General features: G+C 39.4%; 1 pseudogene across 1 annotated transcript in view; it reads right to left on the bottom strand.

Annotated features, from left to right (window-relative positions):
• LOC309797385 (piwi-like protein 3) overlaps nucleotides 1-15,891 on the bottom strand; it is a 33,184-nt pseudogene extending 17,293 nt beyond the window's left edge. The window contains exons 1-3 of the transcript in view: nucleotides 15,881-15,891; nucleotides 5,437-5,633; nucleotides 3,337-3,448 (exon numbers count right to left, since the gene is read on the bottom strand). The product of the transcript in view is annotated as a piwi-like protein 3 (transcript). The remainder of the gene's footprint in view (nucleotides 1-3,336; nucleotides 3,449-5,436; nucleotides 5,634-15,880) is intronic.
• Between the last annotated feature and the right edge of the window lie 3,022 nt (nucleotides 15,892-18,913).

The following is an 18,913-nucleotide window of genomic DNA, read 5'->3' as shown; positions in this document are numbered from 1 at the left end:
GCTGTCTGTTCTGCCCATGCAACCAACAACCAAACCCTGCTGACTGGTTCTAGAGTTAGTCTGCCACAATCTAAAAGGGGTGTTCTGTTCAGATTCCCTAGTTATGCTTCCTACCCGTTCAAAAAACCAGCATTTCACACTTTCTCATCTCTTCTCAAATCTGCTATACATCTCCCTCATCGCTGCCCATTAACTAACTCAGCCAATGATCTTGCTTCATACTCACTGAGAAGTGAATGTCTGAGGATTCAGACAGGAATACACTTATATTCTGCCCAGTGTTTGCCTTCTCTCTACACATATGTATGTTCTTCTTGCCCTCTGATTACTATGGAGGATGTGTCCTGCTCCAGAAAAGGGTCTGTAATCTCTACTACAGCTATGGATTCTAACCTCTTCTTTCCTTCAGGGATTTTGTTCCTATCATTACCCCTCATTTATCTTGCCTTCCGTATTAACAATTTCTCCTTCTCTAGTTATACCAGGATAAACACACACTGTAGTATTCTCTGACTTAAAAAAAATCCTTCATCTACATAGCATTTCTCTTCCCTTCTATGCAAACATTGCTAAATTTTTCCTTCAGTACCCTCCACCTGGACTTCAATGCCCACCATTACACAATTTGCTCTTGGCAGTGAACTCCATGCTATGAAACTCAATATACTCTTCACTGTGTATTTTTCCCCCAGCTCTATTGAGGTATAATTGGTATACAAAAATCTGCCCATAATGTGTACAGTTTGGTGAATTGGGGCATATGTATACGCTCTCATTTAACCTCATCTTAACATTCTACAGAGACGCATATCTTTCTTTCCTGAAATATTACATTCTCTTGGTCATCTATATATTCTGCCTAGGTGACTGCATATCAAAATCCAAGACTAGGTAAGAGCTAATAATTCCCAAAATGAAAACTCCAGGCTTTACACCGTGGGACTCCAGACTCATCAGCATGCCCAAAGAGCATACTTTATTTACCCCCTTTGGCAGAGAGATGATACTGAACTCACCACATCTGTACACGAAAGAAAAGAGTGTCCACTTAGGTAGGTTCAGGCTATAGGACTGAATTTTAACAAAGAAATATGAGTGAAAGTAGTGCATCAGCCTATCACTTTCAGTCTAAGGGACCTAAGAGCCAGTATGCTGCTTCTACCTCTTTTCTTCTAACATGACAACCTTGGAGTCCTCTTGTTGAGATGGTAGAGCCACAAAATGGTAACAGATGAGATCACTGAGTCTCCCTGACTCTCATTAGACTTTATTCAAGCCAGAAATAAACCTTTTAAAATTAACTTACTGATATTTCAGGTTGCAATTCCATCTGTGCCTATCTCATCCCAGAACAATCTTATTACACTTATTACAACCAAGCCTTCACTATGTCCTCTCCATTTTCACCCACTTCTCCCATCCTGCTCCAGGCCACCATCATCACTTAAGTCAACTGATTTAATAACCTCCTCACTGGTTTTCCTGCCTCCATTTTTACCCCCGTACAGCCCATTCTCTGTATATTAGACAGAAATCTTACAAATATCTACATAATATGATTTTTTTTTCTGTACGCGGGCCTCTCACTGTTGTGGCCTCTCCCATTGCGGAGCACAGGCTCCGGATGCACAGGCTCAGTGTCCATGGCTCATGGGCCCAGCTGCTCTGCGGCATGTGGGATCTTCCCCGGACCGGGGCACAAACCCGTGTCCCCTGCATCGGCAGGCAGACTCTCAACCATTGCACCACCAGGGAAGCCCTACATAATATGATTTGACAATAAAATCCAATTTACTTCTCTAGAGAACACTCCAGCCTAGTTTGGGCTCTGGGTACACCATGCCCACCCCAAAAATAGTGCCTTTGTTCTACCTCTTCTCCCTCATCCGTACCTAGCTCGCTCCTTGCTGCCATTTACATATCAGCTTCGCAGAGAAGATATCCATGACCTTGCAGACTAATAGCCACCAGATGTTCTCCATAGTACCACCCAATTTTAATTATCTCCATATCCCTTATAACTATTAGAATAGTTTTCTTCTCGTTTGTCATCTCTCTGTCTGCCATGAGAATGCAAGTGCCTTAAGAGCTGAGAACTAAATAGTCTTACTAATGTATACCCAAGATATACAATAGGCACTCACTAAATGCTTTTGGGATTGAATGAACAAGTAATAAGTGTGGAACACAAATGAGGATAATGTCATAATAACCCTCCCTTGAAGGGATGTCAGAGGGTTATGTACCTGCAATTGTTCCAAGTAGCTATGTTTTGACTCCCAGTATAATACAAGCTTTCTTAAAAAAAAGCATCCATCTATAAGTTCTTTCCATTTGCCACAAATATCTGCCATTCCTTCAATTACCTTTCTCTCATCTGCTAAAGCTAGAAAACCAACCTCACCAACTGGCCTGAGTTTATTTGTGAGCACTCAAATTAAAAATAGAGGAGGGAGGGCTTCCCTGGTGGTGCAGTGGTTGAGAGTCTGCCTGCCGATGCAGGGGACATGGGTTCATGACCTGGTGTGGGAAGATCCCACATGCTGTGGAGCGGCTAGGCCCGTGAGCCATGGCTGCTGAGCCTGCGTGTCCAGAGCCTGTGCTCTGCAATGGGAGAGGCCACAACAGTGAGAGGCCCGCGTACCGCAAAAAAAAAAAAATTAAAAAATTAAAAATTAAAAAAATAGAGGAGGGACTTCCCTGGTGGCACAGTGGTTAAAAATCCGCCTGCCAATGCAGGGGACACGGGTTCGTTCGGTGGTCCGGGAAGACCCCACATGTCGCAGAGCAACTAAGCCACCACAATGAGAAGCCCGCGCACCACAATGAAGAGTAGTCCCTACTCGCCGAAACTAGAGAAAGCCCGCGCACAGCAACGGAGACCCAACACAGGCAAATATAAATAAATAAATAGAGGAATCCATGAATTATGAGATTTAGCACATAACAGACATCATCTCAGATTGTAACTGGTCATTTTTTCTTCTTTTTGAACCAAGTTCTGTAGGGCTGAAACTCCTACATAAAGTTCTCATTTCTGAAGTCTTACCATATTTTATTTCTACCTAACAATCCATCTACATGGTCAAAACATCCATAGCCACTTCTAAGCCTGACAGGGAGGGCCATCTTGGAGCCATTCTAATTATGTGACATTACCCTATACACAAAACACTGAATACATGGATAACAGATATAAGCCACGCTATAATACCCCAAAAGGAGAATATATACAAATACATATATATGTGTCTAACTAAGACTTGAGAAATATACTTAATTGTATAACATGAAAAATTTTAAGACAAATATGTTTGAAGAAATAAAATTTCATAACTCCCTGTAATAGTCTACAAAGGAGGTTTCACTGCCATCCGATCTTGTAAATGTAGAGCTGGGAGACTTCTCCCAAGTAATACCATCCACCCTATAGGTTCTGTTGTCATACCTGTGGAATAAATGTAATATGTGGTATTATTCCTGACGTTATTGCATGAAACCATGTAAGAAAGAAGTGGTTTAAAATCCTACAGGTAATTGCAGGATATATATAGCTTTGTTAAGATTAATTCACATAACATGCAATTCACCCATTTAAGTGTGCAGTCCAATGGTTTTTAGTATACTTACCGAGTAATGCAATCATAACGCGATTTTAGAATATTTTCATCACCCAAAGAAGAAACACCTGAACCATGAGCAGTCACTCCTTGTTTCCACCCAATTCCCCCAGTCCTTAAACCACCACTAGTTTACTTAGTGTCCCTATGCATTTGCCTACTCATCACATTTCATATAAATTGAGTCAAATAATATGTGATCTTCCCTGACTGGCTTCTTTCACTTAGCATAATATTTTCAGGGTTCATTCATGCTGTAGCATGTATTGCTACTTCATTCCAGTTTATTGACAAATAATATATCATTGTATAGATATACCACATTTGTGTTTATCCGTTTACCAGTTAATGAACATTTGGGTTGTTTATGCTCAAGCTATTATGAATAGTGATGTTGTGGACATTCATATACCAATTGTGGTGGATATGTTTTCATTTCTCTTGGGTATATAAGCTGGAGTGGAATTGCTGGGTCGTATGGTAATCCTATATTTAGCACATTGAGGAAATGCCAGACTGTTTCCCAAAGAGGCCATACATATACCAGCAGTGTATAATGGTTGGTTTCAATTTTTACACATCCTTGCCAACAGTTGTTAACATCGTCCTTTTTAAATTTTAGCAATCCTAGTAGATAGGAAGTGGCATTTCATTGTGGCTTTAATTTGCATTTCCCTCATGGCTAATGATGTTGAGCATCTTCTCATGTGATTATTGGCCATTTGTATATTTTATTTGGAGAAATGTCTATTCAGATCCTTTGCCCATTTTTTAAAGTTGAGTTTCTTTTATTGAGTTGTAAATATTCCTTATGTATGTAGATACAAATTATTTACTACATGTGATTTGCAAGTATTTCCCCCTGTTCTGCCAGTTGTCTTTTCACTTTCTTGACAGTATACCTTAAAGAACAAACATTTTATTTGGTTAAGTCCAATTTATTTGTTTCTTTGGGCATTACTTGTGCTTTTGGTGTCTTATCTAATAAGGTTTTTGCCTAACTCAAAGTCAAAATTTACTCTTATGTTTTCTTCTAAGAATTTTATATTTTTACCTCTTTTAGTTAGGTCTATTTTGAGTTAATTTTTTAGTGAATTTGAGTTAATTTTGTGTATCCTGTGATGAAGGGGCAGGTGAATATCCAGCTATCCCAGCAATACTTGTTGTAAAGACTGTTCTTTCCCTGATTGAATTATCTCCATACCCTTGTTCAAGTCAACTGACTATAAAAGTGAGGGTTAATTCATGGATTCCCTATTCTGTTTCACTGAGTTTTAGGTCTATACTTACACCAGCGTCACACTGTCTCGGTTACTGTAGCTTCATAATAAGGTTTGAAATTAGGAAGTGTGAGTCTTCCAACTTTGCTCTTCTTAAAGATTGGATTTAAGGTTACTTAGCCAAAACATCCTCTTATCAATTTAAGATTTCTGGTGTAGAGGGAGATTAAAAATAAAAGCTTCCTTCGAATGGAAATTTTCTAGTAGATTGTAATTAAGCACCAATTTTTAAAAATAGCTAGACAGAGAAAGGAAAAGAGAAATTTGGAAGATGCGTACTCTCTTGAGTGCAAGTGAGCGTTCAGAGCCAACAACTGAGTTAACAGTAGGCCTCACAAGAGCCTCAGAGTTTACAACTGACACATGTTCCTCTCCCATGCTGTACAACCAGATGAGAAAAATTATCCAGTGATTCTTGCCATTTTCATGCTATTTCTACTTCTGAATGTCTACATTTAATCATTCAAAAACCCTAGGAACATCTCTAATGAAAAAAAGTCAAAGTGATTGGATAGGTTTCCAAAAAGCAGACATACTTTGTAAGAACAGATGACCCAACTAATTTTTTAAGAATTTCTCTTTTGCATCTTCTCCTCTGGCTTTTTCACGAGTGTGTGATATTAAATCATAAGCAGTTTCCATTCGGAGCAGTTTATGGCTCACATCAGCACAGAGGGTAAGACCAGTTTCATATGGAAGAATGGAAGTAATATAGCCAGGCCAGATTTCCGATCTGCAAATAAGTTAGATGTGGGTGTCAAGATCCCAGCTCTGGACGTAAATCCAGGTATTAGGGAACCTAAACTCACTGTCTAAAATTGAGGCTTTTAGAGTCAGTTTTAATCTCTTATTTTTAATAATCACTGGTCTTTTGAAGGATCTTCAAACAGAGATTTTTACCAGATACACTAGTTATAAGTAATACATCATCTTTGTTAAACCATTTTTATTATCACCTATGGGCTTAAACTATTATCTGTACTCAAATGTGAGGATATATATGATATATACATATGTAAATTATATACACGTATACCAAGGAGTAATACATACACAGAGACACAAGTGTGATGACTGACAATATTTTCAGAGAAATTACCCAAGTAATCAACCAACATACCTGCTCAATTTGAAGACCCATAAAGGACTTTGGGGCATTAGTGTGAAGAGGGCTTCCTTTTGCGTTTTGTGTATGTGTGTTATTTGCTTTGACACTGTGGTTAGGCTAAAGTAGCACTATTCTGGGTTTTCATCTTTGGCAACTATTTTCTCACCAAGAAGCTTTTTTATTGGGTTGATGCCAAATGAGTATTTGCCTGATTCTTCCTGTCCTGATTCTTTAACTATTTTCCTAGTTTGGACAGCCACAATTTCGTTAGTATGTGTTAATTTCACCCTTCAACGTGGACACACTTGAAGCGAAGTGAACTCCCACCACACTGATGGTAGACTCCATCTGAGCATACTCAAAAGAGCACAGAAGTTTGTCCATGGGGAGGGTACTATCAGACGCTGATTGACAGTATCTGTGTTGTAGACCAACTTAAGGGAAAACACATACGGTTCTTACCCTTTGCTGCTCCTGATAATAGGCAATGGCAGGCTCTGGATCACAATGTTTGAACCCAGCAGGAATAGTTTTGCACTCTATGTGGCATGACTAGGATAAGGGGTATATGTATCTTATCTAGCTTGTATCTTCTTTTCTATGCTACACAAATACAAGGCTGTCACTTTCTGAGACAATAAACTTTCTCTGGATGTGACAGATTCAAAGCAGATGCCAAATTAGAAACATTTCTGAATTAGGTGATTTGGGTGCCTTGACCAGGTTTAAGAAACAAAACTGTTTTTCTTCTTGGTTTCACATTTAAACAATATGTGTTAGTCTAAACTATATGACCAAAAAATAGAACTACTAAAATAACAGGCCCTGGGCTTCCCTGGTGGCTCAGTGGTTGAGAGTCTGCCTGCTGATGCAGGGGACACGGGTTCGTGTTCCGGTCCGGGAAGATCCCACATGCCGCGGAGCAGCTGGGCCCGTGAGCCATGGCCGCTGCCCCTGCCGTCCCGAGCCTTTGCTCCGCAATGGGAGAGGCCACAACAGCTAGAGGCCTGTGTACCGCAAAAAACAAAACTAAATAAATAAATAAATAAAATTACAGGCCCTTATCATTATTATTTTGATATAATAAATAATAGAGGGATATTGTTTTACTACTAATTACCAGCATTTAGTAACGACAAGCTAAACATTAAACCTTTAGGAAATTTGTGAACACCTTCATTTCTTCCAATAAGTCTGTCAGATTGGTACCAGTATTTATCACCATTGATGAAGAAACTCAGTTTCAGAGGAAGACACTGAGGCACAGAGAGGTTGAAAGGAACTTGTCCATAATTGCCCTAGCTGCTATGCTAGTCTGCTTCATCAACCACTATCACCACTATCACATTTACTTAATTGGGCTCTAGATTCAGATAAACAACTTTTCCTGGTTGCAAGGAAATCATTTAACAAGCCCAGATTGCAATGCTTGAAATGCAAGTCTGAGCCCAAATCTTAGAACCCAAAACCATGTGATCACTAAAAATACTGAGTATCTATTCTGCGCTGTATAATAGGAGTTTGCTTTTAAAATAACAGGTCCTATTAGGAATAAGTGTACAAATGACATTCTAGGAGGGAATATATCCAACAGGTGTTTTCAATTCCTTTAGTGGCAATGGAAAAGTATGAAGGCATTTCCTGCAATACTAAATGAGCTGATTTGCTTTTGGTGGGTGAACACTGAACTTTGCTTACAAAACTTAACCTGAAAGCATTTTCTAAGTATACTGCTATTACTCTACTAAAAGTTAGCCTTGTTATCTCCTTTAACAAACAAGAATGGTAAGACACAGTCTCAGTTAGTATAGTATGGATAAATCATTTTTGGTGTTGGGTAAACTTGTACCTTAATGAGTGTCTTCAATTTTGGGAAGACATGAATTCAGAATTGCCATTCTCTATGCACATTATTGCCATCTAAACTAATTCCAGCAAGACATAGCTATAGTTAGGTAGATCCTTTCATAAAATGATGCAGTCACTCAGGAATACTTTATAACGTAAAATGACTGGACAGTCAGTAACCAATGAATTATCCTAATGCTGATTCATCTGAGAGGTCCTTTATTCCAATGACTGCTGTTGCTATCCTTCTCTTTTCCTTTTGGGATTAAGAACTATGCACAAAGTCTTACTTACTCTAAGGTTCACCTTGTACCTCTCCTGTCACACAACTCATCATTTTCCCCATCATATGCCACCAAATGCCAAAAAAAATCTGAGCACTCTGCGGTCATGGCACAGGTATTTCTAAAGAGATGAACACTTGTTCAAAAATCATTAATCTGAGAATAAATATATGGGGAAATGATTGGAATCAACTGAAACTATGAGAGGCCAGCAGGGCAGATATGTGTGTGTCTGTATGTGTCTTAAAGAATAATGTTCTCTATGAGAAAAAATGCTTTAGTGCCCCAAAACTTAATCCAATTAATATCCTGGAATATATTTCAAGACCACTTGTATATATGTGCATGTACATAATTTCAGCATTGTATATTGTTTGTGTTATGTTCTCCCTTCTATTCATGGGAATATGTTGCCTTTAAAGCTTAACTTTTCTTGTCGATTTTGTACATGGATGAAGGTTCACACAATAAGATAACTTCAAGGATTTCTTTCTCCAATACCATTGATATGAATTCCTATTACTTAATTTCTTTTTCATTGATTTGCAGATGACAGTCCAAGATAGTTCTGCCAATGGAAATCACAGGACTACCAAGTATGGCAAAGACTTTGGAACAATTAGAGTGTGTTTTCATGGTCTGCATCAGAATTCTACAGATGGCTTTTGGCTGAATTGGCAGTGAAATGAGAATGGAAAGTTAGTGTATCAGTTACTTTTCAGTTTGGTATTTTTTCTTTTCTAGTATTCTACTATGTATTAGAAATTACATAAAAATCAGGAGAAGAGAAATGGTTAAGAAAAATATAACCTGTCATGTTAACGACATTCAGCACTTACCTAGACTCACAGGTACCACGAGAGAACATGAGAGCTGGCTTGTGAGAGCTCACTTTGTTCTAATTCCCTCATTATATTCATGAAAAGCTTTGAGGCTCAAAGAAGGAAGTGACCCTGCCAGAAGCATACCATGAATCAGTGATGAAAGGGAGACTCCTTGGCTTCTGTAGAGCCATGTCTCTGTGCACAAGGTGTTAAAGAAGCATTAGTTAAGTGCCCCTTTACCTAACAACGTGGAGCTTAATCATTGGGTTTGGGCTTCTTGTCTCTTCTTTTCTTTTGCTTTCTCTTTTACATCCTTGGGGGCCTTAGGTTTTAGTTGCTCTCTTGAACTGGATTTAGAAGACATTTATTTTCACTAGCCCTTATTTTTTTGGGATTGTTGGCTGAATTTTTAAGAAGTTGGGGAAGGATACTGAACTGCCAAAAGTTAACAGATTATTGGCAAAGAAATAACAATAATTATAATGCCAATTTCTCTGGGTATTCCCTGTGTACTTTAGGGGTAGAAATAGTATTTGAAAAGTGATTTCAAAACGTGCAAATATTACCTGTGGGACATAACCTACTGGTTAAGACCACTAACTCTGAAATTAATTTGCCTGGATCTTTTTCCCCCAGCTTTACCACTTATTAGTGGTGGGACTTCAGGAGTGTTTCTTCTTTGTTTCACTTCCTTTTTAAAAAACAAGGGGTTAATAACCTCACCCATTCTACAAAGCTGTGGCATGGAGTTAATACATGTAGAGTGGTTAGGAATCTATGCCACTCTTAAGTCTTTTAAAATCAACCTTACTATTGTTGTTACTATTATTATTATTTCGTTAGCTGTCCTTGAAACAGTTTGCCAGCAGTACTCACTTGTTTTTCTTTTTGTTGTATATTCTCTAAGCATTCTACCAAACCCTAAGTGGCTGGTTTCAGATATTTTACACCTCTTTACCTGTTTGTCACAGCAAAAGTAAAAGGACTTTGGCTCACCTTGATCAAATGAACCAGAACTTTGGTTTTCTCCCATTCATACACACTGGTAAACAGATGTGAAAAAGCGACTCCATGGGGCTTTCAGTCTGGAGCCAAACATCCAGGCTCTGTGTAACTCAACACTATTATGAACACATGTGGGTCCCTTAGGTCCCAAAAGAATCTCAACTAAGCCCATCATTATTTCAGGAATATGAAGAATGCTTTTTGTGAAGTGGTTGAACATAACAGAAATACAAGAAAAGGCAGAGATGTTTCGTATCACAGCTTTTTGAGAAATGCTCAGAGCTCTAAGATGTAGCTGACAATTTCCGCATCAGGTAAAGCTTTCAAAGTTACCAAAAATTTCACCATAAATATGTTTTTTCATCAATGGCAATAATGTGGTGACTCTATTGCTCAATTCCACACAGCATCAGCATTAAATACATGAAAAGGGTAAGTTAAAATATCTGTATGATTGCTTCTGACATAACACTGAGAGCTCTTTTATTTAGGTACTCCATCAGTTATAATGTGGAACATTAAGACAAATTATTTCTAAACACTAACAAGCAATGTAGCAATAAGTGGCAGACAATCAAGGGGAATTTTGCCATAGCATGGTGTTTATTTTGGTACAAGCAAGAATGCAAATCCAAAGGATGTAATTTAGAGGAAACTCTTCCTGTCTATTCTCTAGGAACTAGAACAGGGAGAATGAGAAGATGATTGTGGGTAAGTCAAACCGTTTTCTCCTAATTACAGCTGAATAACTGGGAGCAAACTCCCATGGAAAGTTGTGATCTGCTTGAAGAGAACTAGGAGGGTGCCCTGGTTAGGGTCTTCCATATACAGTTATTCAAGCTCAGACTTGATCGTCTGTCAGGGATGTTACAGTAGGGAGAGTTTTGCTGTAGCTGTGAGACCAGCAAGATCACTTCCAACTCTAAAACCTACAATTTGAATCACCAACACCAGCCGTCATTAAGCGCGACCTCAAATAACTCCAAATCTGTTCATCTACTCACATCTTCTTTACCCAGTCAACAGACCTCAAGTGATTACTACATGCCAGACACAGTTCTAAGACACAGAATAAGGGATAAGAAAAGTAACAACCTCTGTCACTGCGGGGCTTGAGTTCTTTGGGAAGAAGTTCATCTAAATACAAAGAGACACCAAAGATAATATTTGTTTTTATTATTATTCTGTGAAAGAAGTAAGGTAATCTGATAAATTGGGACTGAGTTAGGCTCGTAGGACAATCAAGGAAAAAAATATCTTTAAGAGATGAGTGCCAAATAGAAAGGAATCATTTATGGACAATTTTTCTGTAAATATTATTTCCAAGACATGGGAACAGCAAATACAAAGGCCTTGAGGGAAGATGAAGCTTAACTACAATCAAGGAACAAAAGGAAGCTACAAGGTAAGGTCAGGAGATAACCACACAAATTTATACCAGCTGGTCCCTAACTTCAAGTCTACGTGTATATATTCTTGAGGTGAGTTAAGACATATATATCATCCAAAAAACAAAAACAAGTTGACTCCAAAATTACCCTGGAAATTCTGAGTGAGAGTCTTTACAAAGGCAAACCATATTAAAGATCACAGCCATCATTCTCCAAACTCCACTCTGGCCGTCACTTGCAGGCATTTAACAGGGGTGGTTTAATTTCCTCTCTAAAATATTGTGCAGGAAGAACAAACATCCTGGCATGTCTGCACCGTGCACCTAGTGTCTCACAATTGAAAAGTAGCTGGAGCTCACCCTGCTGATGGCTTTGCCGGTTGTTTTGTTTTGTTTTGTTTTGTTTTTACCTTTTATTAAGAGTCCCATCTCTTTTAAGAACTGGGATATATTTTTTGAGGGAAATAAAGTATAGGAAAATTCAATGGACAGAGATCATACTGTACTTGACTTTTCTGTTCTTTGCTACATTTGTCGAGACAAACGTCTGTTCTTAGCCTTTTTTAATGGCTCTGTTAAATATAACGGACACACGGTACACTGCACATACTTAAAGAACACAATTTAAGTTCTGAACTATGCATATACCCATGGAACTGCCAACACAATCAAGAAAACGAACATATCCATCACTTGCAAGTGTTTTTATGCCTCATTCATAAAGCCCCTTTTCCCCCCTCACATTCCACCCCTCCACATCCCCAAATGACCACTGATATGCTTTCTATCGTTATAGATGTGTTTGCATTTTTCTAGAAATTTATATAAAGGGATTCACACAGTGAGGACTCTTTTATCTGGCTTCTTTTACTCAATGTAATCATTTTGAGAGTAATTCATATTTTTGTGGCTATCAATAGTTTATCACTTTGTTTTGCTGAGTAGTGTTTCACTGTATGAGGATACCACAGTACGTTTATTCATTCGCCTGTTGATGCGTGCTTGAGGTTGTTACAATTCTGTCTATTAAAAATAAAGATGCTATGATGATCCATGTACAAGTCTTTGTATGAACATATACTTTCATTTTTCTTGCATAAATATCTAGGTGCAGAAAGGCTGGATCATACGGTAGGTGTATGTTCAACTTATAAAGAAACAGCCAAACTGTTGACTGAAGTGACTATGACACCTTCCTTCCCACTGGCAGTGTAAAAGACTTCCAGTTCCTACACTGCCTCACCAATACGTGGTGTGGTTGGACTTTTCTAATTTTAGACATTCAATAGGAATGTAGTGGTATCTCCTGGGGCTTTCACTTTCATTTAGCTAATAATTGATTACAGTGAGCAACTTCCTGTGCTTATTTGCATCCGTACACCTCCTTGGCAGGATCTCTTTTAAAATATTTTTACCCATACTGTTAATTTTTAAAATTTTTTTCTAATTACTGAGTTTTGAGAGTTCTATATGTGTTAGAGATACAAGTCTTTTCATGTATATAATTTGTAAATATTTTTTTCCAACCTGTGGCTTTTATTAATAATGGCTTCCAAAGATGAAACCCAATTTATCACTTTTTTTCCTTTATGGATCTTGTTTCTGGTATCATCTGTAGGAAATCTTCACTTAACTCAAGGTCAAAAAGATTCTGTCCATGTTTTAGAGATTCATGTTTTCATCTACATTTAGTTAATTCTTTATATGGTGTGAAGTAGGGATCAGAGGTCATAATTTTGCATATGGCTATCTATGCACAATATCCGTGTACTACATGCTTCCAGCATCATTTGTCAAAAAGACTATCCTTTCTCCTCTAAATTGGCTTTGAACCTCTGTTGAAAATTCAATTGTCCTTATATGTGTGGATATGCTTCTGGGATCTACATTCTATTTGATTGACCTATTATATCTGACTCTTGGTTATAATATATTCTTCCACTGATTTCTTTTCACTTGCTCATGTAAATAGTCTCCCAGTAATATAGCCTTTCCATTTGACTGGACATATCTAGGTATACCTGAAATGCATTTGATAAATCGATGGAATTTGCACTCAAACTAGGGTTACTTTCCAAAAACACTTAAAATGTTGAGGTGTATAAACGATGTATCCTACAGCCTTCCTGCCTCAACCAAGTGTATGTTAACACATCCCCACAAGCTATTTTGCATGTGTATGGGGCTGTAGAGTCTGGGGAGTATGAGAGCGGTATGTGCTGTCTATCCCAAAAGATCATCATAGGAGGCAAAGGAAACATTAAGGAAATAGATAGGAATAGTCAAATGCCAAATGTCAAAATATTTCTCATGTGTTTTTAATATTTACATTGAGATAAATAAGCAAATTATAAAATACAAAACTTCACAGAATATTTCAAAATGCTCTTTTTTGCCAGATGCAACAAGATACTAGGAATAAATAGAGGAATTTTCTGGAAACAGCTTGTCTTTCCTTTTTTTATCACCATCGAGTGATGGGGTTGTATTTTATTCAGTGTCTTGTACATGTGGGTGCGAATAAAAAGGAACTTCTCTCAAAAAGAGAAATGAGCAAAGAATATGTGTTGTCAACTTGTCTAAAGCATTTTTTCATGTTCTGACTCATTTTTCTTTGTATTGGCATTTCAAGGGATTTTGGTTTTTAATTTGACTATTCAAAAACCTTGATAACTTCAGTGAAACTCCATGAAGATAATATAAACAACTGTAATGGAAAATGAAAAGATGATAATAGCAACCAGCACTGTGATATTTCTTGTCAGTGTTCTTTACTATTTAAATAGTAACAAATCCCATATTAATTTGTCTTTTCGAACTTTGGCCTTTACTTTGGTGGAATAAGTTCCTTTTGCTTTATTATCTGTTTGCAATTAAAAACAATTAATGACCATACTTTGATATGATCATCTTAGAGTTGTATAGAGGGAGGATAGTTATGCAACTACTTATATATCTATGGGTTCAAAGAAGTTTAAAGGCTTGATATTTGAATCCTGTGGAATGCAGCCTCCTTTCCCAGAGGGAAATGAACATATACATGTACTTAATGTAGTTTAAAATAAAGCAACACCTGTTCGTAGAGGCACCTCCTATTTCAGGCATGTTTAGGCATAGGGAAGGGGAACAACAGCTATAAAATATAATTCTTGTCTATAAGGAGTTTACAGTTTAGGGGGGTTGAGGGCTCTCAGTGACTCAATGAGGATGAGCCTGATGCACGTGGCTACAAGGTCACTCTTGAATAAAGTCTGCTTTAGGAAAGACCAGCCTACTCTTATTCTGTTAACCTCTTTAATGTGGTGTCCAATAAACCTGAATATCAAGCTCAAATGCCACTTTAGAAATGTTTCCAGGGGTGCTAACAGCCAAGAAGTCAATATGATTCCTATACACTTGACACAACTCACCAGAGGTCTTGAATTCGGTGAGCATATTGACCTCTTTTAAGAAGGATCACCACTTAAACTTCGAATGCTGAACTTCTAAGAGAATGAAGTAAGTAATAAGTGATATTCAGGTTCAGAGGTGGAAGAGAAAAGAGGTCTCACCTTGAGTAGAACATTTTGTTGGATTCTCCAAAGTGGCAAACAATAAGGAGAACATTAACCAACTAAGACTCTGAATAAGTTGATAATTAAGATGAAAGCCTCAGATGGAGGTCATAATGTCCCCTAGATTTAAGGATACACTTAGGCTGAAAGGGAAACTATTGAAAAAGATATAGAAAATGCTAAATATTTCACAAAAAATTTATTAGAATAAAACAACTTAGCAAAGTTTGCAGAGTAAGAAATCAACATATACACATCACTTGCATTTCTGTACATTAACAATGAACAATCTGAAAAAGAAATTAGGAGAACAATTCCATTTACAATACCATCAAAAAGAAGAAAATACTTAGGAATAAGCTTAACGAAAGACATGAAAGACTTGTACACTGAAATCTACAGCATTGGGCTTCCCTGGTGGCGCAGTGGTTGAGAGTCCGCCTGCCGATGCAGGGGACACGGGTTTGTGCCCCGGTCCGGGAAGATCCCACATGCCGCGGAGCAGCTGGGCCCGTGAGCCATGGCCGCTGAGCCTGCGCATCCAGAGCCTGTGCTCCGCAACAGGAGAGGCCACAACAGTGAGAGGCCCACGTACCACACACAAAAAAAAAACAAACAAAAACTACAGCATTATTGAAAGAAATTAAGGAAGACATAAATAAATGGAAAGATACCCCATGTTCATGAACTATTGTTAAAATGTCCATATTATACAAAGCTATCTACAGATTTAATACAATGCCTATCAAAATCCCCTATTTTTGCAGAAATAGAAGAAACGACCCCAAAATTGATATGTAACCACAAAGGACCCTCAATAACCAAAGCAAACTTGAAGACCTCACACTTTCTTTTGAAATGAAGTTTTCTTGTTATTGTGGGTTAAAAATCCAAAGTCCTAAATGTCCATAAATTATCCTCCCAAATTTATATTTTGGTTCATTCTCAGTGACAGGGCTTTCGGTACCTGAGCGGCATTGAGGGTTCCTTCAATATCTGTAGCTTGGACTTCTGTCACTGACATGGTGTGGGTATCTCAGAGCCTTGGTTGTTTTATCAGTTTATCACGTCCCTCATGAACAATGCTCAGGAAGGCCCCACGCTTGCTTGGTTTCATGCTCTGCTACTGCTGTCTTGAAATTCTTAATAATTTTATCTTTGAACTTACGTTTTGTAAGGAACGTTTATGGGATGATAAAATGTACGCATGAGCAGAGGAGACACGTGCAATATGTGTGCCTGCCACCATTCCTGCTGCCCCTGCACATCTAGTTTTTACCCTGCTTATGGTGTGCTTTCCATGACATGCTGACTTGCTACCATTTGGAGTCTTACTGAGTTCCACCAGAGTTCTGTGCTACTGGTCACATCCAAGACTAAGTGAACATGTTAACAGCTTCGGGAAGCCATGCTTTCCATCTGAATATGAAATTACTTCTAACAGAGAAAGGAAGCAGTTCTTTTTTAAGAAACAAGAATGTCTAAGGAATCTTATCATATCCTTTCTTACTCGTGTTACCTCCCAATATTAGCCAAACACATCTGCTGAAAAAGATGACATATATGAAAAAGAGAAGAGAGAAAAATATGCTAACGGATTTCTAATTACCCAAATGCCCCATATCTGTTTCAGTAAGTATCATTATATATTATGGAAATTTTTCTCAGTGACAAAGAAAGACATCCTGGCTGAACATCCCTCTGCCCATGACACAGAGATGATGGTCTACAGCTACCTTGAAGGCGTTGGAGCCCACTTTACCCGTCACTAATATTAATGGAGGACAAAACTTCATATTCCGTTTGCTCTGTATTTGTTACAGCACTTCTTCCCTTCATTAAAATGGATGGCCCATAATTCAGTCTGTAGTGTGTGTATCATTGGAAATTGAACAAATTTTTGTTGGTTTTATTAATGCCATAGGTTTCTAGGGAGGGTCTACTCAATAACTAAGTCTAGTTTCACAGTTACAAATAAATTATGATGTAACTTTGCATAAATTAAGTTCATCATAAAGGAAGGATACTGAGAGCTGCTACTACCCCTTCACTGAGGGGCTCTTGTAAAGCGCTAAATAAAGCAACAGAGGTGTATATGAGTGCATATATTTTCTATATTTGTACACACTTAAAAAGAACTCTTACAAAATGCATTATAAAAACCTTGATGCTGTGTGTCCCTAGTTCCCAGCTCTCTCATTAAAACTATTGAAATGAACAAAATGTTATCTATTAGGATAGCTATCAGAGTACTCCAAATACTACTTCTGCCCTGAGCAGGTAGTCAACGTTAGGAATCTGGTACCATCCAGTCACCTCCCACTTCCTTCCCCAAAGGAGAGGGAGGTGAAGGTCCCATCCCATGCCATGGTGTTCTCTGCCCCAACCGCATGCTGCTCCCTGCTGCTGGAGAGGCCAACAAAAGAAGTGCTGGGTGAAGACCACCAGCCCAAATCACCAGGCTCACTGATGGCTGGGAAGGAGCTGCAGCGTGAAAAGTCTTCACGCATCCCATCAAAAAGCTCCTCTTCCCTGGTATCTACCAGCAGTAGGCCCTGCAAGGGGGATTCCCCTGCCGCTTTTTCTGCCGCTGCCAGGGCTGAGGTCGCTCCCGTCAGGGATCGAGGCACTGACATGGGATCAAGGTGAGCTGTCCCCTCCTAAGCTTCTGCGCTTAGCTGCTGCCAAAAACCCAGGCACCTTGGAGAAGAACACTGACTGTCAGTGGAACAAGATCCTGAATCATATAAGGACAGTCAAGGAAGACTGCAGTGCCCCTCAGCCTGCCCCTTCTCTCTCCCCACCTGCCTCACACACTGCAGACTCCCTGCCCACGGCCACTCACACTTTGCAGGTCCCTGCTGCTACCACCGCCTTGGCCGACCTATATTCCACGTCCCTCATCCTGTCTGCCCCTCCACCTTCCCCAACACCTAATATTGATCAGGAAACAAGATACACAGTCCCTAAGCTGCCAGTCCTGCTGATTCTCTTCCTCCTTCAGCTTCAGATCCCATTTTGGGAATTCCACTAAAGAAGAATGAAGGACCTTTTCATTCAGTCACAGCCACACACCTCTTATTTCTGAACTCCCCACACCTCCTAGCATCCAGGCTTTCTCCTTCCAGCCACCATTCCACGAAAAGGAACCCCCAACACCTGTTTGTGTAGATTCTAGCCCCCCTTTATACTTACTTACCCCTCTTCCAGTCCCTACCATCAATCCCCCTATTTTAACCGGGCGGCCAATAAGTTCTATGGGAATCCCTTCCACCAGCATGGCCACGGCATCGGGAAGTTTCACCTTCCAGTCTACTGCAAACTCTGATTTCTACATGGACACGACAGCCTCTTCCCAAGCTGTAATTTTTAGGTCTCTCCCAGGTTTCAGGGTGGAGCAGAGGCACCCTGCAGGGGTAACAGTGTCCATCACCGCACATCTGCCGATGGTGCCCTAGGCCACCCCAATTTTAATCATCCTTTTGGCCCCCAAACCAACCCACAGCCCATATTTGGGACCACTCATGGGCAGCAGAGGGCCTCTCCCCGTGGTGTTCCTGTTTTCCCAGCCCCCCCATTTACGGCTTCAGCAGAAAAAGCTCTGACAAAGAACCTATGGACAACATACCTCCTTCCCAGGTTGTCATTTTTCATTCGACTCCTGTTTTCTCAGTCCCACATTTATGCCTTCAGCCAACAGAAGCTTTGACACTGAACCTAGGGACACCACACCTCCTGCCCAGGATGTCATTTTCATTTAGATCCTGTTTTCACCAGTCCCCCATTTATGGCTCCGAGGGCAGTAGCTGTGACACTGAACCTATGGACACCACACCTCCTTCCAGGCTGTCATTTTCCAGTCGGCTCCTGTTTTCCCCAGCCCCCCATTTACCGCCTCAGCAGGCAGAAGTTCTGACAGTGAACCTATGGAAAACACACCTCCTTCCCAGGCTGTCTTCTTACATTGGGCCCGTGTTTTCCACAGCCCCCAATTTAGGGC

This window comes from Mesoplodon mirus, assembly GCF_964341445.2.
Source record: "Mesoplodon mirus genome assembly, contig: HAP1_SCAFFOLD_460, whole genome shotgun sequence".
Classification (NCBI taxonomy): Eukaryota; Metazoa; Chordata; class Mammalia; order Artiodactyla; family Ziphiidae; genus Mesoplodon; species Mesoplodon mirus.
Note: the sequence above shows the minus strand (reverse complement) of the source record. Positions and strands in the feature narration are given on the sequence as shown.